Raw genomic sequence first — 25,382 nt, forward strand, 5'->3', positions numbered from 1 at the left:
TGACAGAGATTCTGGGCCTCTGCCTTGGGCAAGGCACTTCTCTGATCTCTTTCATGTGTTATGAGATTCAATGAAGCAATGCCTGTGAAATGCTCAGTGTAGACCCTGGAGCACAGGAAATGCTAGATGAGTGTTAGGTTCTCCTTATAACCATTACTATTTTGTTCATGAGGCAGGGTGGCACAGGAGAGCTCACTGGCAGATGCTGGATGGAAACCCTGAGAGGTGGTCAGGAGCTAGTCTGGCAGAGGAGTCTGCGGGAGTAGGGACTGAAGTGATGTCACTGCATCCAATGCAACTGCCCGCCCATGGCTCTGCAAGGCTCCTGCCCATGTCCTGCCATGCCCTTTCTGGCTCCCACATGCTAACTCACATCAGTACCTTGCCCACTATGCCCTGATGGCTTTCCTCCTCTGTCTCCCAATCCACAGTCAGGGGCCCCTCTCCAGGAGGCTGTCCTGGACACCCCATTTCACACAGCTCTCTCCTTCCCTCAGTATCAGTGTCATACAGTTTAGTATGTGAAATGCATTTTTTTGTTTGATTTCTTAAGCATTAGCTACTCGGTCATAAACTTGGGTTGGTTAGAAGCAGACACTTCAAAGCAGCTCACACAGGGCTGTAGCACAATAATATCATTGTTAATAACAACAGCAACCATTTCCTTTACTGAGCACCCACTGGGCTGGGTCAGGCACTGAGAGAGGCACCTTATACTTAGCATCTCTAATCCTCACAGCAACCCTGGGTGAAGAGTCTTATGATTATTATCCTCATGTGTGGACCAAGAAACTGAGGCTGGAGGGATAAGTATTAAGTATTTGCCCAAAGTCACACAGCAAGTTGATGGAAGAACTGGGAACAGAACCCAGATCCATCTGTTTCCAGACATCACAATCTTTTCTCCTCTGAGCCAAGCAACTGCTCCTGAGAGTTAACAGATTAAACTGGGTGTGGATCGAGTTGGCTTTTATTTGAATAGGGATAAAATTATTCTGCTTCTTCAAGTAGAGTCAGTTACCTTAAGAGTTCAGCTACTGCCGAGTGATCCTCTGTATCAGCTCTGCGCCTGTCAGCCCATCTGCAAACAGGTGTGCTTGTACCTCTGAGAGCACATACGTGGCCTGTGACACACGCACAGCCATGATTCCCCTAACCAGGATTATGGAAGGGAGGATAGCAGACATATGTGTAACAGTAAAGGTGCTCTGTTCCACCATCATTACATCATGCTTGGAGCAGACTGCTTCTGTCATAACCCACTTTTTTATCCAGCAGCTGCGGCAGCAGAGAGGAGCTACAGGTGGGCAGGGCTGTGTGCCACCAGCTCCCAAACTGTACAGTGAAAGCTGGTGAGCTGCTAGAGAACCAGAAGGCATTTCCTCCTCCTTCTGCATAGTACTTCATGGCTCTATCCATTTGGGTTTTTATGAGTTAGGGTGACATGGACTCCCGGAGGTAGGATGTGGGGTTACTGAGACTGCTGTTCTTTCGCTGAACCCCCTAGGTTTATGAGGGGCCCTGAGCACACTCCTGGGATGGATATTTGGGGGTCTGAGAAATGCACGCATTGGGAAGTCTTAGCAGACACAGACCTGAGAATGGCCTTCCTCCTAAACATATTTCTGTGATCAGGTGCAAAATTACAGATCCAGGAACATACTGTAAATTCCTGAAACTGAATTTACATGAAATGATACACTGCTCATTCATGCCCAGAACTAACCCTAACCCAGTTTCGGGCTCAAAGAGTAGGCTTTGGTGCTGTGAGCTGCAAATGCACATAGGCTGCCTGTGACCTTCCCATCTATGATATAGAGAGGAGTTCTTGTTCTGGTGGGAAATACAATTCCATTTTCCTCCCATGGGTAAAGAAAGGACCAGGACGTGGAAGTGCTGCACTCACACTATCAGTATGGGTGAATGAGAAGGAAGCTATAGGCAAAGGATCTAAACTCAGTTCCTCTACTTTCGGGCTGTGTGATCCTGGGGAGGTTACTTCACCTCTCTGAATCTGCTGCCTTCACCAGGTGGTTGTGTGAGCCAAATGAGAACGTGGATGTTTAGAGCTCCTAAATTCAAAAAAGTGACAGAAAGGCCAAAAAAAAAAAAAAAAAGGCTGTGACTATTTCAGTTTCAAACCCCTTTGTATTCAAGATTATAAGCAATTTAGCAATGTCCTTGATGGCATTTATTTACTTTCTCATCTCTTTTTCCTTCAAGACAGTAAGTTCCTTGTGGACAGGGATTATGACTATATGATCTGTGTGTCCCCTTTGCCTAGCACGACTTGCATATTTTTATTGCTTTATTATTTCTGAAATGGTCTCCAAGGGTTCAGGTTATTTGGTCCTAGACAGGGCAGGTGTAATTATCTCCATTTATAGAAGAGGAAATTGTGGCTCAGCTGGGTCAACGACACGCTGAGGGCAGATGGCTAACGTGCACTACTCAAAAAGCATGTGACAATAATGGCTATTTCAATTATTTTGCCATTGGAAGACTAGTTTATCACAATTGTTGGATCAGGACCAACATGCAAGAGAAATGGAAGAATCGGCTCCTGAAATACTTGGTGACTTTAGGATTTTTGTCCCAACCAAACAAGGGGAGAGAGGTAGATAGTTGGAAAGCTTATGAATCATTCTCTTGGCAAAATTCCCTCTGGCAGTTTGAATGCCTCATGACCCTTTCTTCCCAAGAGACTATTATTTAAAATTTAAATAATATTGTTCTTGGCACCCTGATGGACCTCTTACTCAGCTGACCCTCCAAAGGGTAGCAGTAGAGGAAGGTGACTGACGGGAGCTGCTGAGGACAAGGGAGGACCGTTTCCTTCCTCCAGTGACACAGGCCAAGCTTGGGAGGACTGGGTCAAAAAGTGAACTATGACCATAAAGAATCAAACAGACACATTTGGGAGAGTCTCTGAATAAGCTTTGTCCACGTATGCCCAGTGCAAGCGGGTGAGTGGGCAGGGGTGCCCAAACTGCACGTGAGACTGCCCAAGGACAAGTTCATCTGACAGGGCAATTGTCCAGGAGGTCACTGTTAACCTGTTCCAGCCCTGAGGCCAACCAAATCCTCCTCCACTGCTTCAACTCTGCCAGCTGGTCAGGTGAACCAGGATGGCGGTTATTTTGTCCTGGGGACAGATGACTGATGTGGCACTCAGTTTCATCAGAATGACCAACCTCTTTCTCTGTCATGACATCAGGAAGCAGAAGTTCTAGGCGCAGAGTCATTCTGCACTGTTAACAGTTTATAACAACTATTTCTATTTAACTGCCTCTTTAGATTTTATAGCACAGTTTTATTGCCTTTGCTATGTTTGACAATCCCCTGAAAGGAAAAGAATATCCCCATGACAGTGGTTCCAAACTTTGCTACCCATTAGAACCACCTAGAGAGCTTTTAAATGCCCAGATCACATCCCCTCCCCCCCCCCACCATCAAGTCAGAATTCTGGACATGGACATCCGGATGAAGAGTTTTTAAAGGTCCGTGGATTGCTCCAAGGTACAGTACAGTTTGGGAACCACATTGCCCTGTAAGGCAGGCTATGAAAGGGTTATGCCCATTCTGTAGATGGTAACACCAAGGCTAAGAGAATGAAATGATTAGCCTAAAATCAAGACCCTAGCAAATTGCAGAAATGGAACTTGAACTCGGAATTCCATTTCAAATGGTGGGTTCATTAATTTTTTAAAAAGATTTTGCTTATTTATTCATGAGTGACACAGAGAGAGAGGCAGAGACATAGGCAGAAGAAGAAGCAGGCTCCCTGTGGGGAGCCTGATGTGGGACTCGATCCTAGGACCCTGGGATCATGACCTGAGCCAAAGGCAGACGCTCAACCGCTGAGCCACCCAGGTGCCCTCATTAATTTTTTTAAATAACCTTTCATTTGACAAGTATGTTTTGAAGACTAGCCACATATGAGGCACCCGATATAAAGTGAGAGGCCAAATACATATGGCCTCTGCTTCCATGGAATTTCAGTCTAGTGATCTTTTCATTCAAACTAGTGAATGAATACAAACCCTTTGTATTTTGGAAATAATCTGTAATTATGGAGACTAGTTGAGTGCCTGGCAGGCTAGGATGCTCAGCAAAATAGCACTAGTGGTATTTTCATTGGACTTCAGGCACAGATCTGCCCATGAGAGGCCACAAAGAGGAGGGTGATCTGGCTTTGAAGTCACTGGCCCTGGATTCAAACTGTGGCTGTGCCCCCACCAGCTGTGTGATCCTGGACAGCTTTCTTAACCTCTCTAATCTTTAGTTTCCTCATTTATGGAATGAAGATTAGTAATACAAGTTTCACAAATTGCCGTGAGAACTGCCTGAACCCCCCTGAATGGCATGCCCAGATAATGGAGGCACTCAGTCAACAGAGCTGTGATAGAGTCCTTACTAGATGCTGAGTGTGGCAAAGGACACAAAGCTGCATGAACGTCATGTTCCTGAGAGGCACAGCAACCTCGAGTGTCCTTAGAATTTTCTCCTCCTGTTCATTCTTCCCTCTCTAACCTCTATCCTCAATCCACTGCATTCATCTTCCTTTGTCCTTACAGTTAGGGCACCTACATTCCAGAGTAAATCCTGGAATTTAAGAGTAAGCACCTGATACATTTTAACTGCTAATGAGGACCTGATGCAAATCTAAAATTAATGAGAGAAAGTCAAAAGGGACTAGACTATAAGTTAAAAGTTCAAGTACCAGGAATGCTATCCTGTATTTCCATTTTAAAATTAGATTTATATTAAAAGAAAGGGAAAGGAAATGTAGAACCTCAAGCCATGTGAGTTTTTCTTTTCTACTGGAGCTTCATTTCTATAATCAACATTGAATTGATGCTTTATTCCCCCGTGAGATAGAATCTAATTTTTTGCACTTAATGAACCTGAAAGTCTTCTAAAAAAGTTCTCATTTCATAAACATTATTAGCTCTGGGATCTGTATGTTCAGGGGATTACACGTATTAATCAAATAGCTCTTTCCCACTGATGTTTCTGGAGAGGGCACTGGAAGTCCTGTAAATGGGTCATGGCTGTTCTAGAGTGACACTATCTACTCTGAAGGACCCGCAGGGTGACCTCTCCTCCAGATGTCTCAAAATAAACAACTCTGTGCCCAAGGCCATATTTAGTGCCATCAAGCTACTGGCCTCTTCTAAGATCTACATCCTATGCTAAGTAAAACCAGTATTTAAAGTCTACTTTGAATGACCTACTAATAGCTTGCTGACTAATTACATGATTGGTTTATTGACTGGGTCATTACTGAATAGTCTGGAAATTTTTGTCTGCTTTCACAGATGAATGTTCAGACTGTAAGTTAGTCTATACATTAAAACATAAATTAATAAAGCTATTAATATGATTTCCTCAGTGCCTACCAAGGGGCAGGTTCATAGTAGGTGTGGAACAAGCCAACTCCCTATTTCAAGTTTCTGCTTCCACAATACCCTATGAAGTAACACATCCACCCAACATGATACAGTTGATAAGCTGTAGAGCTGGACTAGAAACTCAGGCCTATGGGCCACTGAGGTTCATATTAGCGATCTCTCTTCTGCTCACACAGCTTTACACTGCATTCTGCAATAACCTTTGTCAGCCACATCAAAGAAAAGGTTTGATCCATCTACTGAAGTGAGTGTTTCCCGGCTGGCCTCATTCCACTACACTCCTGCCTTTTACCTTTAATACCTTCTCAAGAGAGAGAAATGGGGGACACATGAGCAACACCTAGTGTTCTCCCCACAAAGGTTGGGGGAATGACAAGGACTGGGAACAGAAATTAAATATGCTCCCCAGGAGAGCAAAACAGAGCAAGGTTTGTCAAACACAATCAAACTCTGGCTGTGAAATCAATTTAGTAGGGAGAAACCACCATTTTAAAAGATGATGGGGCACCTGGGTGGCTCAGTTGGTTGTCTGGCTCTTTATCTCAGCTTAGGTCATAATTTCAGGGTCGTGAGTTCAACCCCTGCATTGGGCTCCATGCCAAAAAAAAGAAAAAAAAAAGAAAAAAGAAAAAAAATGACAAAGACTTGAGTTGAAAATATCAGGCTGCATCACGTTTAGGAAGGGTAGGTACTATTTTGCTCACTATTCACTTAGCTGCCTGTGTGAGTGTGCACCCATGTGCAAAGCACATTTGTGGGTACACTTGTGATGGAAAGTGTACTTTTAGGTGCAGGTGTGGCTTAAACATCTGAGAAACACTGTGGCACAGGAGGGTGCTTACCAGTGAGGGACTCAAACTGCCAATCTGAATCCCGGCTCTGACCCTTACGAGGTGCATGGCCTAGGTACCTTACCTGGCTTCAAGTTTCAGGCTCCTCTGTGAAGCAAGGATGGTAACAGTACCTATTCCATGACATGTGTCATGTGCAGCAATGTGTCTGACACCTAGTAAGGACTCACTAACTAAATGCCAGCTATTGTAAATACAGCACTTTGGGCAATCAGTGGATGGCAAGCAAGGGCAATGCTCTGCATCCCATCCCCAGAATCATTTAAATTCCAGATGCATTCATCCATCTGCTCTGTGGGAATCCCCACCTACATGTCTCATAAACCTGTCAAACACCACATGCCCCAAACCAACCTCATCTTCCTTGCCAGACCTCCATCCTGCATTCTCTCCTCAACAAGGGAACCACCCATGAGCCTAGAAGAAACTTTAGAGGCATCCTGTGCTCCTCACAACTCAACCCATGTATGTAGTCATTGCTACATACAATGAATGTAGCAGAATTAATGAATGAAGAGTTAATTAGGCCAAGCGTCCAGATAGTTTTATCTCTTGAATAGTTCTCATTCTTCTTCTCTTGCCCAACTTGCTCATTCTCATCCTCTTGTTCTCTTCATTGTCATCCCTGGTCTCTAATACATTAATGGCTATTCAACAGCTGAACACTGGTGTCAGCTACTCTCACTCAAGCTCTCATTGTCCTGCTTCTGGAATGCACCTTTTAGAACTTCTACCAGATGTTTTCCAAAAACCAAATCAGACAATTTCACTTCCTAACCAAAACATCTTTATCAAAGTCTGTAAGGTTTTTCATGAATTATGCATCGTTTCTGGCTTCATCTCCACCAACCTCTACGTGGTGGCTTTCAATACAGCAAACTCTCTTATCATTCCAGGCAAAGGCCTCTGTATATGCACATGTTGGGTTCTCTGCTATGAGCAGCCTTCTATGCCTCTCTGCCAATCACTAAAGTGCACTGAAGGATGAAAGGTCATTGACTTAAACTTATAATTAAGTGCTCTGAATCTCAAAGTTCACTGTACATCAGGAGTACCTGGCTTGCTGGTTTAAAATTTCAAGCCCTAGGCCTCTACCTGTAAATGTTGATTATAGCAGAGCCAGGGCTTTTCCCTTGTACCTCTGAGATTATGAGAAACTACACCAGAGATAAATGTTTTGCACAAATTCTAATCCACAACACATAGATTCAAGAGTAAAGGGGAGTGTCTTGTCCTTGGGAGTTACCTCAATAGAGATTCATTTAGGACAATTTCTTAAAGAAGGGGGCTGGGTGGATGCTGACTTATTAGTAAAGATACATCTTTTTAAATGGGCAGCAATGACGAGAAGGAAAAATACTGCTTTTTAATATAATTCTCTAATAATGTTACTGCCTTAAAATATGAAGACTGCATAGTGAAAAAGCACAACAATAGCACTAATCATTATACACTGTTGTAGCAAGATCTCTCTCTGACCCTAGTGGAAAATCTTGAGAGTCCTGGCACTGGGTAGGCTTATAACAGAGAAAGAACTTCAGCTGCCCTGCCTATGGAGAAGACAGAAGCCAAGTTGTTTCTACTGAGTCTGAAACAAAAGGATTTCTCTGTTATTTTCCCATTAAAAAAAAGAAAAGAAAAGGGAACAGAAGCTTCAAGTTAAGTATCCGAGCTTTTGAGACAATTAAGCCTTGGTAAGAAACCAGGATCAGAGGCTGGCTTTTTATACGGAACAAATCTCTGAAGTAGTTTTATGGCTGAAAGTTAATGCAAAACAGATAACCCAAGGCATTAAGATAAGGACCTTAGAATTCTTTGCTCATTGCTGTCTCTGTTGAGATGTCTACCATCTGTCCCATTCTTCTTATTCAATCTACTCATCATTCATTCATTCATTCAACTTGCACATACTGTGTGACACACACAATTCTAGATACAGGTTTAAAGAGAGATGAAAAAGCCTAAATCTCATGTTCCAGTAGGAGAAATCAACACAGAGGATAAAAGACTAAGTTATTTGTCATTCAAACAAAGTTACAAAACAAAGCAATGACCTTCATTTGACAAAAATTTGTTGAGTACTTACTCTGTGTAAGGCAGTGTGCTAGGCTGAGGATACAACTGTGAAAAAGAGAAGTTCACATGTCAGCAGGGAAGACACTTACTAAATAAATGATTATACAAGGAATCCTTTTATGATAAGAAATACCACAGAGCAGATGCAGAGGACACTATTAAAGCATGGGAGGAGCTGGGAGCCCTGATGTAGATGGGGGGAAGATGATTAGGAAAGCCTTCCCTAAGGAAGCAACATTCGAGATGAGATATGAAAGATGAATGAAGAGTTAAATAGGCCAAGTGTCAAGGCAGAGCTGATCAGAAAAACACTCTAAGTGGAGAAGAAGCAGCATGTTCAGAAGCTTAGAAAGGGAAAGGAGCCCAGGCAGGACCAAGATGGTGCAGCCTGTGGGTGACTTTGCCAAGGACTTGGGTTTTCAGCCTCAGGGCACTGGGAAAGCACAAAAAGATTTGAAATATAAGAGGTATCATTAACTTCATGTGTTTTTGTTTGTTTTGCTCATGATTGCTTTGGCTACAGTGAGGAAAATTTTTGGAGGGACTAAGAATGTGCTAATAACTTGGGAAATTCCTGCAATAGGACAGGTGAAAGGTGACAGCAGCTTGGACTAGAATGGTGGATGCAGATGGTGAGAACTGGAAGGATAAGAGCTGTATGGAGGAGATAAGATGCACAGGAGCTAGTGACCAAGGAGATTAGGGGTTGAGTGGGAGGGAGAGGGCAACAATCACTGCAAACATAACTGGATGGATGACTGTGGTGGCATCCCTGAGGTGGGACACCAAACAAAGGAGCCCAGGATATTTGGGGCAGGGGGTGGAAGTAGAGGAGCACATCTCAAATTGTACTTGACACACACTGTGTATGACAGCCTGTGAGACAGCCACCTGAAGATGTCATGTAGGCAGTTGGATTGTTAAGTCCATCTGTAAGTCTGGGTCATAGAGACAGGACTAGAGAATGAATCTGAAACTGTGAAACTGTTAGCAAACAGGTGGTAACTGAGACTCCATAGAGAGACTTGAGAACGGGGGAAGAGCCTAGGTGTGAGCCTGGAGGAACTTCAGCATTTAAAGGCTGGATAAAGGAAGATATGGCACTGGAGGAGGCTGAGAGGCAGAAGGGGAACCGCAAGTTGGGTTGTCACAAGTTGGCCAAGGAAGAGCATTTCAGGAAAGGACGGTCAACACTGCTGAATTTCTCTGAAAGGTTGAGTAACATGAGGACTGAAAACCATCCACTGGATTCAGCAAAGAGGAGGTCCCCTATAAGCCAGTGAAGGTTGGCCCCAGGAAGACCGAAGCATTGGAAGAGAGAGCAGGGGGTGGGGAAACAAAGAGCAAACACACACAACTCTCAAGAGTTTAGCTACTAAAGGGGAGTGGTTTCAGGTAGAGAGGCTGGAGCATGTTGAAATGCTGATGGGGGGAATTCCTCAAGAAGGGAGAGAATGGGAACCAGAGCCCAGGTGGAGAGGTGAGGGGAGGTCCCCTCAGCTGCTGTTAACAGTACAGAAGGAAGCATGGACACATGGAGGTGCTGTGTACTTCCATGCACCATGCAGAAAGCATCTGCTGGGAGGGAGGGCTGGTGATGTCAGAGGAAAAGTTTTAAAAGAGAGGTTATGAAGAGTTTGAGTATAAGGTGATCAGAGAAACATGAGATTTCTGAGCCCTACAAAGATCTCTGTTGATGCTGGTGATCACTTTCTTCTGTTGCACCTTTTCCTCGGGTGCAGCTTGACTGCCTGCCACAGGCACAGAGAAAGTGAGTGCTCAGTTTATCCAGGGTTGTGATTTCTCTCAAGAGTACAGTGAAAGATAGAGGCATATAAAATATGGGGTACTGCCAGGAGGAGTGGGACTAGTGGCTTCCAGGTTGGACTGGATCAGGCTGGTGGCCAGGAACAATGACCAGGACAGGTAGGTGGGTGAGCAAGGCGGATCACTATGGAGACAGGAGACTGTGGGGAGCTCAGTGGGTTGGCCAACCAGGCAGTGTCTCTGGTTTGAGTGTGTCATTATAATCATTGATTTCTAGGATTCTAGGATTTCTGTGATTCACATAGAGGAATTTCGCTCAATGCCAAGGTCCAGGGTGTGACTCTGGGAGCAGCTGTGGGGGAATGGAGAGGAAACATTTCTCAGTTGGAGAGGCAGGGTGTTGGAGGAGCCAGCCATACTGATGCTCAAGTAATCCAAGATGATGGCAGGACTGGGGTAGAGAACGTCTATAACCTGGTGCCAAAGCCCTCAAGGAATGAAAGTGGAAGTGACAGCAACCAAACAGAGGAAAGGTCAGTATCTCTAAATGGCACAACTCTTAGAGAAGGAGCAGGGAAGCAGACTTGGTTGCTGTGAAAGTTATTTCCTTTAAAGATTTTATTATTTTATTATTTATTTATTTGTTTGTTTATTTATTTATTTATTTATTTATTTAAGAGAGCAAGCAGGAGTGTGAGCATAAGGAGGGGGGAGGGTAGAGGGAGAAGGAGAAGCAGACTCTCTGCTGAGCTGAGAGCCTGATGTGGGGTTCTATCCAAGGACCCTGAGATCATGACCTGAGCCAAAGGCAAATGCTTAACCGGTTGAGCCACCCAGGTACCCTACTTGTCTGTTTAAATAGGAGGATGAGAGAAGGCAGTTCTAAAATAAGAGGAAATGAAATGATGCTTACCTGTGTCCTGACTTGGAGTGCTCGGGAGTGTGAAAAGAAGTGTGAGAGGGGTTAACAAGAAGTCAACTCAAGGTGAGAGTTATAGATGTTAATAGACGGAGCTGGAGAGAATATTCTGGAAGAGACTGAAGATATTAGGGAAGGTTGTTTTTCCTGTAACCCAAGTGGAAGTGAATGGAGCCAGGAATGGAAGGCTGGGTCAGGGGTAAGAATGTACAGACATAAAGTCTGATAGATGCAAACAGCCTCAACCCTCTGATAAATCCTATTCATCCCAAGTCTGACTCAAGTCTTAGCCCTGGAATAAAGCCCTTCATAGCTACTCTCATTCACACTTCCCTCCATTTCCCAAAATGTTTTCCATTCTGAAAGTCAGAATCACACCCCAAAAGAAAGACAGTGGAAAAGGCCATTCTTTAGCATTTGTGTTAGCAAGCATCCTCTTTAACTACCAGAGGCCTGGCAGGACATAAAATTGTAATTATGAGAAAGTAACCTGTTGCTCATCTAAAAAGAAGGTCTAGAGAATTGGAAAAAAAGGGTTCCTTTTTTTTTTCTTTTTAACTATCAAAAAAAAAAAAAGAATGCTTTTGGGTTCAAGTATAAGCAAGAGCTCCACTTGTTAAGTCATGGGTTAATACTGTTGCATGGCCATGTAGCCATAAGCAAGTTACTTAACTTCTCAGAACCTCAATTTATTAATCTGTAAGTGGGGTCATAATATCAATTCTACAAGGTCATCAGAAGGTCACATAAAATCATTTGTGTATTCATTCAACATATTTACTGTGTGCCTTACTACATGCCAGGCATTGTGCCAGTAGCTGAGCTATGGCAGTGCACAACATAGGCATCATCCTTGCTTTCCTGAAGCCTGCAGATCAGAGGGAGAGACGTGACATAAATAATATCACAGTAATTACCAGTGTCATAATCCAGGGCGCCAGGCACCAAGCTCCGTGCCCGGTTCAGAATGCACACCCCTCATACACATTAAGTTAGTTCCCTCACTTTATTAACTTCTCCCCAAGGGATGTAACACATGCTGTTTGTGAGTACATGCCAGTTCCTTCTTTTAGAGGTATTCTGGGGCTCTCACTGTAACCGGGTACCAGGTCAGGCCCTCCCAGACACAGATGGGGCACTGACGAGACCCCTGCAAGGGGTCATTCATGTTCTCTCCAGGCTCCAAAGTCAAAGGAGCCTCGAGGAAACGACCACATCAAGTCACATAGCTCAACTTCCAAAAACCTTTGGCTTCCTAGAACAGAAAGGGCAAAGGCATCAACCAGTGGGGTTAGGCCTGGTGCCAGGCCTTGGGTGTTGAGGGTGAAAATGGCAGCCTCAGAGGGGCCTGGGAATGCTGCTACAGCCCTCTCCTCAGCTCATTGGTCCATTAGAATATGAAGGGTGGGGGAGGGCCCTTTACTAATGGGCTCAAGCCATTTCTGGTGGAAGAAAGTCCCGGTTTCCCTCAGGTTTACTCAGGAGTGACCATGTGATGAAAGATCTCTGGGCACAAAGGCTTCCTTAACTCCCTCGTGCCCTAGGACAAAAGAATCAGGCCAAGGCACTGACCCTGCTCTCTGTGAGGTAGCAGCTGTGCATCCTGAGGCGCTGGAGAGAGATTTCCTCTTCTGCCCTCCCTCATCAACCAGAACCTGCTCTGTGCACTGGGCATCCTCAAATCTGGGGAGGCCACCCTAGGGGTGGGGGGTGGAGGCCGCCTGAGGTGGAGGAGGCTGCCCGAGGGGGAGGCCACCTGAGGGGGGGGGGACCTGGGAAGGCACACAGCCTCCTAATAGGAAAGCTCTCTCTTTTATTCCTTTAACAGCAAGTGGTAGGGAATAAATCTCACTGGCTTGGGAATTCCAGCCACTTTATTTCGGACACTGACTGGAGACTCAAATGCTCTCTCCTTTCTCGGTGCTGACCTCACCGTCACCTGCACGGCCCTGGAGCTTTAAAAATATCTGTCAGATTTACTGCAAATGTTTGTTTAAAGTGTGACTCCCCCCCCCAAAAAAAAATAAAAAAAAATAAAAATAAAGTGTGACTCCCCATTTAGACTCATAGGTTTCCTTATGGCAAGTACTGTGTCGTTCTTATTTGTACCTTAGCACAAATGTTTGGGGGTAGGGGGAGAGGGAGAATGAATGAATGAATGAATGAATATACTTGAATGAATGAACAAATATAGGTCTTCAGGATTGAACAACTAGATGAAGAGATGCCAATCTGGACTTTAGGGACTCTGCTGGGTCTTCAGGGTTTCCATAGGGGTGCCAAGAAGGGAGTGTCGTGGGAATGGGGGTGTGTCCTGCTTCCTCTACTACAGCTTAACCCAACTTTTATGATATTCACTGGGCTTCCTTACTCAAGATTTTGTTTGAAAGAAGGTTCTGTGGCAAAGCGAAGTATCTGGAAAGATACTGGGCTAGATTGTTTTATTTCCCTTAGGTCCCTTCCGGGTTTGCTGTTTTCCATGGTGGGCAAGCACCTGCACCTCCTGCTTCTGACCATACTGTGAGAATATTTTTCTGCATCTTACTTCTGGAAGGCCACAGGATGAATGGCATGAGTAAGGGAATTCACCTGTCAAATAGCCACGGTGTGTTCTGCTTGGGCCAGAGCTCCAGCAGCTAAGCCGCTGCCCCCTGCCCTCCACATGCCCTGTTCTTACGAGTGTGCTGTCCCATCATAGTGACAGCATGAGGGACTACAGCACTTCTGTGGCCTGTCCCAAACTGCGAGGGGCTCGGCCCACACAGGATTGCATTGCTGCTGCAGGCAGAATGGTCACGAACGCTATCGAAGAAGAGCTCATCATTCAAGTTTGAAGAGGATACCATGGGCTGGCAACCTCACAGGACACATCAACACTGTTACGGAGAGACTCCTGTGACTTTACCTCTTTACTCACCTAGAGCCTGTCTAGTAAGCACGTTCTGTGCCTGGGGCTGTGTGGGGCAGTGGGATAAAGAGATGAATTAGAGAAAGTCCATTTGGTTAAGAAGCTCACATCCCAGTGATGGATACAAAGAAAAGGAAACCGTTCAAGACGTTAAGCACACAGAGGAATGTGTCAAGCACTCTGGAGGCAGAGAGGAGGGAGAGAATGATTCTTCTTGAGGGCTGGGGTGAGCAGTGGGAAAAGCTTCACAGAAAAGTCACATTTAAATTAGACGTTAACTTTGGACATGCCTTCAAGCCTAGAGGCAGGAGAGGAAAAGGCGGGCAGGCTTTATTAGGGAGGAAGGAGAAGACATCTGGGGAGCTGGATCATACTGGGGTGATCCAGTATGGGGGGAAGGGCTGAAGGGCAGTGGTATGTCAGGCAGCTGGATCCAGGGTCAGGTCTGATCAGATTGAAACGCAGGCCTGAGCCTGCAAGCTTTGCTAATTATAGTTCTCTGGAGGCCGCAGGGAGCTCCTAACAGGTTTGAAAGCACTGTCTTCATGTGCCATGCTAAGGAATGCTAATTATCCCGTAGGCAACGGGGAAGGCCCTCAAGCACAAGCACTGAGCACTCAGGTACTGATACAGTCTTCACATTGAAGAGCCCTCTGGCAGCCGTTTGGCGGAGCCTGGAGGCTATAAGGCTGTGACAGGCCCCGCCCCACTGCCCTGGGGAAGGAGGAAGATGCTCTACACCAGCGCAGGGCAGAGGACAGAGTGGAAGAAAAGGGATAGTTTCAAGGTACATTTCAGAGGGAGAGAAAGCATGATATGATGCCTTCTTGTGTACTGAGTTATTTGGGAAAGGTAGAAAACGTGCAGGCCTTGGATGTTTCAAGCCAGGGAAACTGAGGCCAGTCACCATTTTTATTTTTCAGCACTGCTTAAGTATCTGTGCTGGAGTCTTTACAGTCTGCTTGACACTCTTCCTTTCCTGGGTCTGATTAGCCATCCCAGCATTGGAGGAGTTACTGATATCAGCCTTCATGGTTTAGAATGTGGCAAGTGACTGATCAGTTGTTCTATTCTGATTCTCTACAGAGATCCTGTTATGGGGTGAATTGTATCCCCTCCCCACCCCCCAAAATGCATGTGCTGCAGTCCTAACCCTTAGTTCTGTAGAGCACGATTGTATCTGGAGCTGGGGCTTTTTAAAAGAGGTAATTAAGCTAAAATTGGATTGTTCCAGTGGATCCTAATCCATTATGACTGGTGTCTTTAAAGAAGAAGAGATTAGGACACAGACAATACAGACAGAGGGAAGACCATGTGAAGACACAGGGAGAACACAGCCAGGTACAACCCAAGGAAAGAGGCCTTGGAAGAACCCCAAACTGCTAACACCTTGATCTTGGACTTCTAACCTTCAGACTGTAAGAAAATTAATTTCTGTTGTTTAAGCCACACAGTCTGGTATTCTGTTAAGACGCCCCAGCAAAGTAATACACCTGTGGACAAAATCTCATCTACAGTCCAAGTCTACCTGAAATCAGAATAAGCAAGGACTGGGAACTGGGGCCATGCTCCTTCCTTTTATTTCTCCGGCCAGTCCAGCTTCTCCACTGGCCTGTTTTGCTATTGTATTCACAGCACCATGACCACAGATAGGCAGGTAAGTCCAAAGAATTCAATCACTGTAACAAGAATGCCACTGGGTTGTTACCAGCAGTGGACTGGTTCTTTTTTCTAGAGTCCCCCAGTTGGTTCACCAAACTGACAATAACCTAACTCTCAGCACATGCTTAGAGCCAGTTTCATAGGCATTGGGAGGGAGAATGTTCCATATATACCACAATAACTATTGAGTTTTGTTGAAAAAAATACCACTTGGAAGAACAATATAAACAGAATCCGGGGGGAGGGGCAAGATGGCGGAAGAGCAGGGTCCCCAAATCACCTGTCCCCACCAAATTACCTAGATAACCTTCAAACCATCCTGAAAATTTACGAATTCGGCCTGAGATGTAAAGAGAGACCAGCTGGAATGCTACAGTGAGAAGAGTTCGCGCTTCTATCAAGGTAGGAAGACGGGGAAAAAGAAATAAAGGAACAAAAGGCCTCCGAGGGGGAGGGGCCCGCGAGGAGCCGGGCTGAGGCCGGGGCGAGTGTCCCCAGGACAGGAGAGCCCCGTCCCGGAGGAGCAGGAGCTGCACCAACCTTCCCGGCGGGGAAAGGGGCTCGCAGGGAGTTGGAGCAGGACCCAGGAGGGCGGGGATGCCCTCGGGCTCCCGGGGACACTAACAGACACCTGCGCCCCGGGAGAGTGCTCCGAGCTCCCTAAGGGCTGCAGCGCGCACGGCGGGGCCGGAGCAGCTCGGAGGGGCTCGGGCGGCGGCTCCGCGGAGGGGGCTGCGGGGCGGGAGCGCGAATCCACCAGCGCAGGCCCCGGAGCACAGGGCGCCGGGACACAGCCCAGGATCCGGCCTCCCCCGGGACAGGCAGAGGCCGGGAGGGCCCAGGACAGCGAGGACGCTCCTGCCCCGAGCTGAGCAGATCAGCGGCCCCGCCCCGGAGCCTCCAGGCCCTGCAGACGGAGAACCGGAGAACCGAGAGCCCCGAGCCCATAGTTCCTGCGGAGGCTGAATCCAGGCTTCCAGAGTTGCCATAGAAACTGCTGCTGTTCCTCCTGGGGCCCCACGGGGTAAACAACCCCCGCTGAGCCCTGCAGCAGGCAGGGGCAGAGCAGCTCCCCCAAGTGCTAACACCTGAAAATCAGCACAGCAGGCCCCTCCCCCAGAAGACCAGGGGACGGACCAGTGATACTCCCCCGTGTTCCAATACAACTTGTTTTTGGTCACTCTGCACTGAGCAAAATGACTAGAAGGAAAACCTCACCTCAAAAGAAAGAATCAGAAACAGCCCTCGCTCCCACAGAGTTACAAAATCTGGATTACACTTCAATGTCAGAAAGCCAATTCAGAAGCACCATTATACAGCTACTGGTGGCTCTAGAAAAAAGCATTAAGGACTCACGAGACTTCATGACTGCAGAATTTAGATCCAATCAGGCAGAAATTAAAAATCAATTGAATGAGATGCAATCCAAACTAGAAGTCCTAACGACGAGGGTTAACGAGGTGGAAGAACGAGTGAGTGACATAGAAGACAAGTTAATGGCAAAGAGGGAAACTGAGGAAAAAAGAGACAATCAATTAAGGGACCATGAAGACAGATTAAGGCAAATAAATGACAGTCTAAGGAAGAAAAACCTACGTTTAACTGGGGTTCCCGAGGGCGCCGAAAGGGACAGAGGGCCAGAATATGTATTTGAACAAATCCTAGCTGAAAACTTTCCCAATCTGGGAAGGGAAACAGGCATTCAGATCCAGGAAATAGAGAGATCCCCCCCTAAAATCAATAAAAACCGTTCAACACCTCGACATTTAATAGTGAAGCTTGCAAATTCCAAAGATAAAGAGAAGATCCTTAAAGCAGCAAGAGACAAGAAGTCCCTGACTTTCATGGGGAGGAATATTAGGGTAACAGCAGACCTCTCCACAGAGACGTGGCAGGCCAGAAAGGGCTGGCAGGATATATTCAGGGTCCTAAATGAGAAGAACATGCAACCAAGAATACTTTATCCAGCAAGGCTCTCATTCAAAATGGAAGGAGAGATAAAGAGCTTCCAAGACAGGCAGGAACTGAAAGAATATGTGACCTCCAAACCAGCTCTGCAAGAAATTTTAAGGGGGACTCTTAAAACTCCCCTTTAAGAAGAAGTTCAGTGGAACAATCCACAAAAACAAGGACTAAATAGATATCATGATGACACTAAACTCATATCTGTCAATAGTAACTCTGAACGTGAATGGGCTTAATGACCCCATCAAAAGGCGCAGGGTTTCAGACTGGATAAAAAAGCAGGACCCATCTATTTGCTGTCTACAAGAGACTCATTTTAGACAGAAGGACACCTACAACCTGAAAATAAAAGGTTGGAGAACCATTTACCATTCAAATGGTTCTCAAAATATACCCTAAAAACTATAGAACACTTCTGAAAGAAATTGAGGAAGACACAAAGAGATGGAAAAATATTCCATGCTCATGGATTGGCAGAATTAATATTGTGAAAATGTCAATGTTACCCAGGGCAATTTACACGTATAATGAAATCCCTATCAAAATACCATGGACTTTCTTCAGAGACTTAGAACAAATTATTTTAAGATTTGTGTGGAATCAGAAAAGACCCCAAACAGCCAGGGGAATTTTAAAAAAAGAAAACCATATCTGGGGGCATCACAATGCCAGATTTCAGGTTGTACTACAAAGCTGTGTTCATCAAGACAGTGTGGTACTGGCACAAAAACAGACACATAGATCAATGGAACAGAATAGAGAACCCAGAAGTGGACCCTGAACTTTATGGTCAACTAATATATGATAAAGGAGGAAAGACGATCCACTGGAAGAAAGACAGTCTCTTCAATAAATGGTGCTGGGAAAATTGGACATCCACATGCAGAAGAATGAAACTGGACCACTCTCTTGCACCATACACAAAGATAAACTCAAAATAGATGAAAGATCTAAATGTGAGACAAGATTCCATCAAAATCCCAGAGGAGAACTCAGGCAACACCCTTTTTGAACTTGGCCACAGTAACCGGAGAAGGACAAACAGTGTATGTTCTCATTCATTTGGGGAATATGAATAATAGTGAAAGGGAATATAAGGGAAGGGAGAAGAAATGTGTGAGAAATATCAGAAAGGGAGACAGAACATAAAGACTTCTAACTCTGGGAAATGAACTAGGGGTGGTGGAGGGGGAGGAGGGCGAGGGGTGGGGGTGAATGGGTGACGGGCACTGAGGGGTACACTTGACGGGATGAGCACTGGGTGTTATTCTGTATGTTGGCAAATTGAACACCAATAAAAATTAATTTATAAAAAATAAAAAAAAAAAAAACAGAATCCACCTTTAAGAGGCAAAGGCTATCAGAGAGGTCAAGGAACACTTCCCTAGCTGTGGTGACTTCCCTAAATCCAAGGAGAAGAAGTGTGAGGCCTCTGGCCTTAAGTGGAGAAATATAGGGCATCTCATTGTAACCAATGGGAAGCCATGGTTTTCATAGACAATTGCTGGATGTAGCTAGCATCTCTGCATCTGAGATAAGCAACTTATCTAAGGATTGTTACTGAAACAAGCAACAAAGGAGCATTTTCACCCAATTCCTATCCAGATTTTGAGATGTTGAGTTTTTTTTGTTTCTGGCTAGAAACCACAAAAAGGGTTAGAATGATGCCATCTGGAACATCCATAGAAGTCCTCAAATTCAGCGAGACCTGCAGAACAAACTGCCTGGTCACTCTTCTAGAAAGAGGGCCAGTTGAGGTGGAAGAGCCCAGAACTTTGGAGTCAAGGACAGCTGGTTTGAATCCTGGCTCCACTGGTCACTAAGTATGTGACTTCAGGCGATTTATTTACCGGTCCATTAGCCTCTGCTTCCTCATCTAAAAGCTGACACAGACCCCTTTGCACAGGGTTATGAGGAGGATTCAGTGTGACCATGTATGAAAAGATAACAAAGAAGTGACATGGAGGTGATGTCTGTGGACCAGGCTCACTGCCGGGAAGATAACTCACTTCTGCATACCTATGCTGCAGTGCCCCGTCACCCTGGTAAATTAATGCAGCGGACCAGCAATTCCTCAAGCTTTCTACTCGCACGGCGAAAGTTAGCAGGTACCTCCTCTGGGAACTGACAATGTCATTCCCAATCAGTTGGGAATTTTACCACCCATCACAAAAGGATCTTAGGATGCGCTGGACCGCTTTCTCAGAAGGTCCACAGGAGTCAAAACAGTAACTTTGCTACCACAGGAGTCAAAACAGTAACAATTATCATCACCTACTTTGGTCTTATGCTTAATATTTTGTGAGACATGCAGACAAGTTTTACATACATTAGTTACACAAAGTCTCTGGAACATGAACCAGCGAGTTGGCTGAGCGGGGCCACAAGCCTGATCTCCATCTGACTCTGAGTTCAATGGGTATTTATCATGTATCTTTTCCCTAAATCCAAAGGTAATATGTGCTTATTATACACTAAAAAGTTAAGAAAAATTAAATAAAAATTACACCTAATCTCATCACTCAGAGATAAACACTGAATTGTTTAGTCTGTTTTCTTCTAATATCTTTTCTTTTTTTTTTTAAGATTGTATTTATTTATTCATGAGAGACACAGAGAGAGGCAGAGACACAGGCAGAGGGAGAAGCAGGCTCCATGCGGGGACCATGATGTGGGACTCGATCCCAGGACTGAGATCATGCTCTGAGCCAAAGGCAGACGCTCAACCACTGAGCCACCCAGGTGCCCCTCTTCTAATATCTTTTCTACGCTTAAGAAAAAAACTTGTTTAAACAAGGTTGAGATCATACTATATAAAAAATTTCCAAATCCGTTTCTCACTTAAAATTATATAATTTTATATAATTTTACTAAATATACTAAAACTTCAACTTAAAGCATTTTTAAAAATCTGAAAAACACTCCAACTGATTATCTAATAATTCCTATTTTGTATCATTGTTTCTCAGTTTTCATGATTATAAATTATGCTGTGATAAGCACATAATTCATTCGCATTTCTGGTTTTTTTTCTTATTTATTTGATTTGATTTTTTTCTGACTGCTTTTTAGACTAAACTACTATAGGCCTTTAGAGACTGATAACTCTTATTCATTCATTCAACAAATATTTAATGAGTATCTGCTAGGTGCTGGACAACATTTTAAATTGGTAGTACAGTAGTAAGCAATAATTAAAAAAATTAAAACTGACAAAATATCCTCGTCTTCATGAAACTTACATTCTAGGGAAGACTGAGTGGCTCAGCAGTTGAGCATCTGCCTTTGGCTCAAGTACCACATCGGGCTCCTTGCAGGGAGCCTGCTTCTCCCTCTGCCTGAGTCTCTGCCTCTCTCTCTGTGTGTCTCTCATGAATAAATAAATTAAATCTTAAAAAAAAAAAAAGAAACTTACATTCTAAAGAAGTCAAGCAACTTTAAGACTCTTTAGGAATATTGCCAAATCAGCATATAAGTAGCCATCCTTTTGCATTTTTACCAGCACTGAGTTTAAATTTTTTGACAATTTCATTACAGCTAATGGCAGTGTTGCATTCTTTAAGGACTTCCCCACTTTCCTCTCTGCCCTCGTGCATTTGCCAACTCCACAAAATATAAGTAGATTAAAGAGACATTTAGATTCCCAACCAAATGGCAAGTCTCAAAGTCATTGTTTTTCCTCCAGTGAGTAAACAATCCCAGCCCCAGATCAAGGATGGCAACAGTGAAATCACTTCCTATATTTTGCAAGGTAGCCCTTGACGGTAGCAGGGAATGATGATAACAACTATGTCCTGTTAGGGCTTGATGTGTCTGAGAGCTGAGTCAGCATCAAGTTTCTCCAGCCAAATGCCAGGTCTCCTTGGGGGACCAGGCAGGACAAGACAGGTGAGATCTCTGCAGAGCAGGCCTGAGATCAGAGTCAGATCAGTTCTTTCACTGAAGCACTTGGTAAGCTATACAGCACTGAATGGTAGAAGGGAGATCTGTGGGGGATGTTGAAGACTTTGATAGGCTCTTATAATACGTATGGAAATATATTTTTTAAAAAATAGTGAATAAAATAAAAATAAGGAAAATGAAAATATTAGATATAATATTTTAGAAGTGTTTTATCATATCTTAGAAATTTTCAGAATGCTCTTTTTACAATAAATACATATATAGGGGTTACAGTGTATCAGGCACTGATTTGAGAACTTTTACCCATATAATCATCAAACCTGCTTATGTTATAGATATTACCATCTTCATTTGGTGGATGAAAAAACAGTTTAGGTCAGGAGGGGTTTTCTGAGTATCTTCTATGAATGAGGCATTGTGCTGGCCCAGGGTTACAAAGCTTATGAGTGGGAGGCTCAGAGCCTGGGTCTGGCTCAAGATCTGTCTGAATCCAGGCTCTCACTCTTTCTACTATGTCTTGCTTAAGGGAAAAATGTTGTCTTGTTTGGGTTGATGTCTAAGAGGCGATGCTGGCTCAGGGCACAGTGCTCTTGGAACAAAATGCCAGAGCTAGAAGAACAGCAGCTCTCAGCTGTGCTGTGCTTTGGGAGGGCAGCTATGCTATGAGGTTCATATGGGGGAGACCCCCCTCCTGCCGAGCCCTTCAAGTCCCCAGTCACTTTAATACAGTCCAGGTGATTCAGAATTTATCTTCTTGGTTCAGAATCCTCTACGCAATGAACAACAATCTCTAGGAATTCCAAGAAGTGTTGTTACAATCCTAGGCCTTGGCATTAAAATCAGTTGAACCTTCAGTTATTGAAAATTCTCTTATATTTTTCCCCTGACAACTTGTACTGTACCTCAGACTGCTTTGATAGCTCCCTTAATGGTTGCCTTCATATTTCAAAACCTATGAAATTACATATTTGAAGGGATTATTCATTTTTTTTCCTATGGAAAGCACACACACCCCATAATGCCTTAATAATGGTAACCAGATGGATTGAGGGGTCTTTGACAAGGGGTTTCTTCAGCTAATTTGAGAACATACTGAATTTCAGCTTTTCTGACTAGTGCAAAAATGAGCAGAATGTAAAGTGCCCTATAAATTTCCTACTTGTGCAATTTTAATACTTTCATCATAGTCAGATGAAATATATTTAAAGCCAACTCTCCCCCTTCTCCATCTGTGAAAGTACAGGTTTTGATTTTTACTCAGTAAAGTCCAAGAAAATGTTTAACCAGAAGGACTGGATACTCCAAAGTAGTTCTCACTCCAAATTCAGCCCGTGACACGTCCGGTCAGTGTGTAAGCTCTGGCCACCTTCATCACTCTCAGGAGAGTCCAAGAGACTTTCAGGAGCTTTCTTATCTACACACAGAATCATAAAATATCAGTCAGAGGGGACCTTAACGATCATCTGGTCTACCTCTCTCCTGTTGTAACTGAGGGAATAGGTTTTAGGAAGGTTCTGGACTTGGCTAAGGTCACATTGCACAGTAAGTGGCAGAGTGTAGACTTCAACCACATTCTACATGTAATGTTCATTTGTTATGTCACCTTGCCTCTCTCTTCTGCTTTCCTTTTCTGTACTTTCTCTCCTTTTCTTGTTATGCTTTCCATTTCCCCTGTCAGAACCAGGTCTAGGATGATGATGAGGTGGGCCAAACCAGAGTGGATTGGGTTGTGAAGAACAGCCACAGCAAGGTGCAACAGGCAACAGAAGAAAGGTTCTGGCAACAGGCAGCTGAAAAAGTTTGGGTGACAGGTCCAGCATAAGGTAGAGGCTCTGTGATAGATGGTCTGTGTAATGCTGGGAATTCAACATTAGACAATACACATAAATGTATAAGTACATTAGATAACCAGCAGGTAGCAGGGATCCAGAGTATGAATTGCCTTTCAGTGATACGGACTTGCATTCATAAGACCCGAGGTAGGGTACCAAGGCAGGAATGCAACCGCAGGGGTTCTAGTACTGGCAACTGGAACCAGAATCTGGAATTCCGTATCCAGGAACATGTTTACAAGACCAGGTCAGAACCAGCAGTGAACTGCTGCCCAGAGTTCTTAGATTCTTCCAAACCAGTGTAGTAGAAACAGTTAGTAGCTGATCAAACAGGCCATGTACCTTCACAAATCTAGCCTCCTTGGTAGCTGGACTGGGACCATAGACTATTTCTGGCCGAAAGACTGTGAGGGGAAGTAGAGACAATGGAAACCACACATCTTGTTGCTGGAGAGGGGGAGGCCCACTGGACACCTATTGAGCACAGGCTTATTGTGGCTCCTTGTCTACCCATTCAACTCTGTGAAGTATGGGTGGACACAGCAATTGGTGGACCTTCCAACATGAGGATGTAATGTCTACCTGGGAAATACCTTGGAGCAAGAGAGTCTGCCTTGCTGCAAAGGCACAGTCTCCTAGAAGAAAAAGAGCAAAGAAGTTTCCCCTCAAAAAACCAATGTTCTCTGCACATTTTAACTTCTTGTGTTGTTGAGAAACAATGGAGAACTCAATAAAAGTAGGGAATTTGTATATGATATCAATATAAACATATACAAATATATCAAAACCACATAATGTAAATTGACTTACGTGGATGTAAGTAGATGTACATAGGTATAGATTTACATCTCCTAACTCATTTAATCCTCTCAACAATTAAATGAGGCAGGTGCAATTATTTTTCCCATTTTATAGATTTGGAAACTGTGGCACAATTTCTGTAAGTCATCTGGGAGACAGTTAACCCTTGAGTAGAAAATCCATTATGTTAGAGGAAGCTAAGGCCATGCGGCAGTGAGGCCCTCACTTCAACCTGTGACTAGCACTGCGCCCAGCAGTATCTGCTCAGCACTTGCTCCCCGCAGCCTCCTTCTCGGGACTTGCCTGCATCTACTCTGCCCTTAACCTGCTCCACGATGACGTGACGGTCACAGAGCATAAGAGCACTGCAGCGGGTATAAATGTTGGATCTTTTGGGCCAGGCTTGTTTGCAAAGACCCTGGCCAATGTCATCATCGAGAGCCCCATCTGCAATGTGGGGGCTGGTGGACCTGCCCAAGCAGCCGGTCCTGTATCAGGAGCAGCTCCCACCACCTGCACCATGGCTGCCCCAGCAGGGGAGAAGGAGGTGGAAGCAAAGAAGACTGATGATGTCTGATGATGACATGGGCTTTGGTCTTTCTGACTAAACCTATTCTGTAACCTGTTCAGTGAAAAGCCGAACTCTTAAAACAAAAAGATAAAGAAAAACCAGCACATCAGAAATGACATTTTAATCATTAATAAAGTTACTATTGAATATTAATACACCTATTACCATAATTTGAATGTGTATGTGTATACACATAAAGTAAGCTTCATGCCCAGCATAGAGCCCAAGGTGGGGCTTGAACCCACATCCCCGAAATCAAGAGTCAGACATGTAACCAACTGAGCCACCCAGGTGCCCCGGTATTTTATATATTTTTAAAATTAAATTAACCATTAAAAATGTATTCAGTACATTCACAAGTTGTGCAACCAACACTGTTATGTAGTTTTAAACATTTTTAGCACTTCAAAAAGAAATGTCCTCACCATTAAGCAGATACTCTCCATATTCCTTTTCCTCCATCCCCCAGACCTAAGCAACCACTCGGCTATTTTCTGTTTCTATAGATCTCACTATTTTGATATATTTATTCTAGATATTTAATCTAAATGGAATTGTACAATCAGTGACCTTTTGGGTCGGCCTTCTTTCACTATAGTGCATTTCTGAGGTTCATCCATCTTGTAGCATGGACCAGTGCTTCATTCCCTGGAATGACTGACTTATACTCATTGTAAATACACACTAGTATTTGTTTAACCCTTCATCTACTG

At 44.4% G+C, this 25,382-nt stretch overlaps 1 protein-coding gene and 1 pseudogene across 2 annotated transcripts in view; one reads left to right on the forward strand and one right to left on the reverse strand.

Annotated features, from left to right (window-relative positions):
• The window catches only part of ME3 (malic enzyme 3), a 192,446-nt gene that overhangs the window by 113,543 nt on the left and 53,521 nt on the right, over positions 1-25,382 (reverse strand). Inside the window, exon 1 of one of the 2 annotated variants that reach the window (XM_055320722.1) lies at positions 8,352-8,370. The exons of the other annotated variant lie outside the window; for it this stretch is intronic. The gene's annotated coding sequence lies outside the window, so the exon portion shown is untranslated. Of the gene's footprint in view, positions 1-8,351; positions 8,371-25,382 lie in introns of those variants that run through there. 2 annotated transcript variants of the gene reach the window in all.
• Positions 19,523-24,706, forward strand: LOC129506567 (60S acidic ribosomal protein P1-like; annotated as a pseudogene).

Source organism: Nyctereutes procyonoides, unplaced genomic scaffold, assembly GCF_905146905.1.
Source record: "Nyctereutes procyonoides isolate TBG_1078 unplaced genomic scaffold, NYPRO_anot_genome, whole genome shotgun sequence".
Taxonomy (NCBI): Eukaryota; Metazoa; Chordata; class Mammalia; order Carnivora; family Canidae; genus Nyctereutes; species Nyctereutes procyonoides.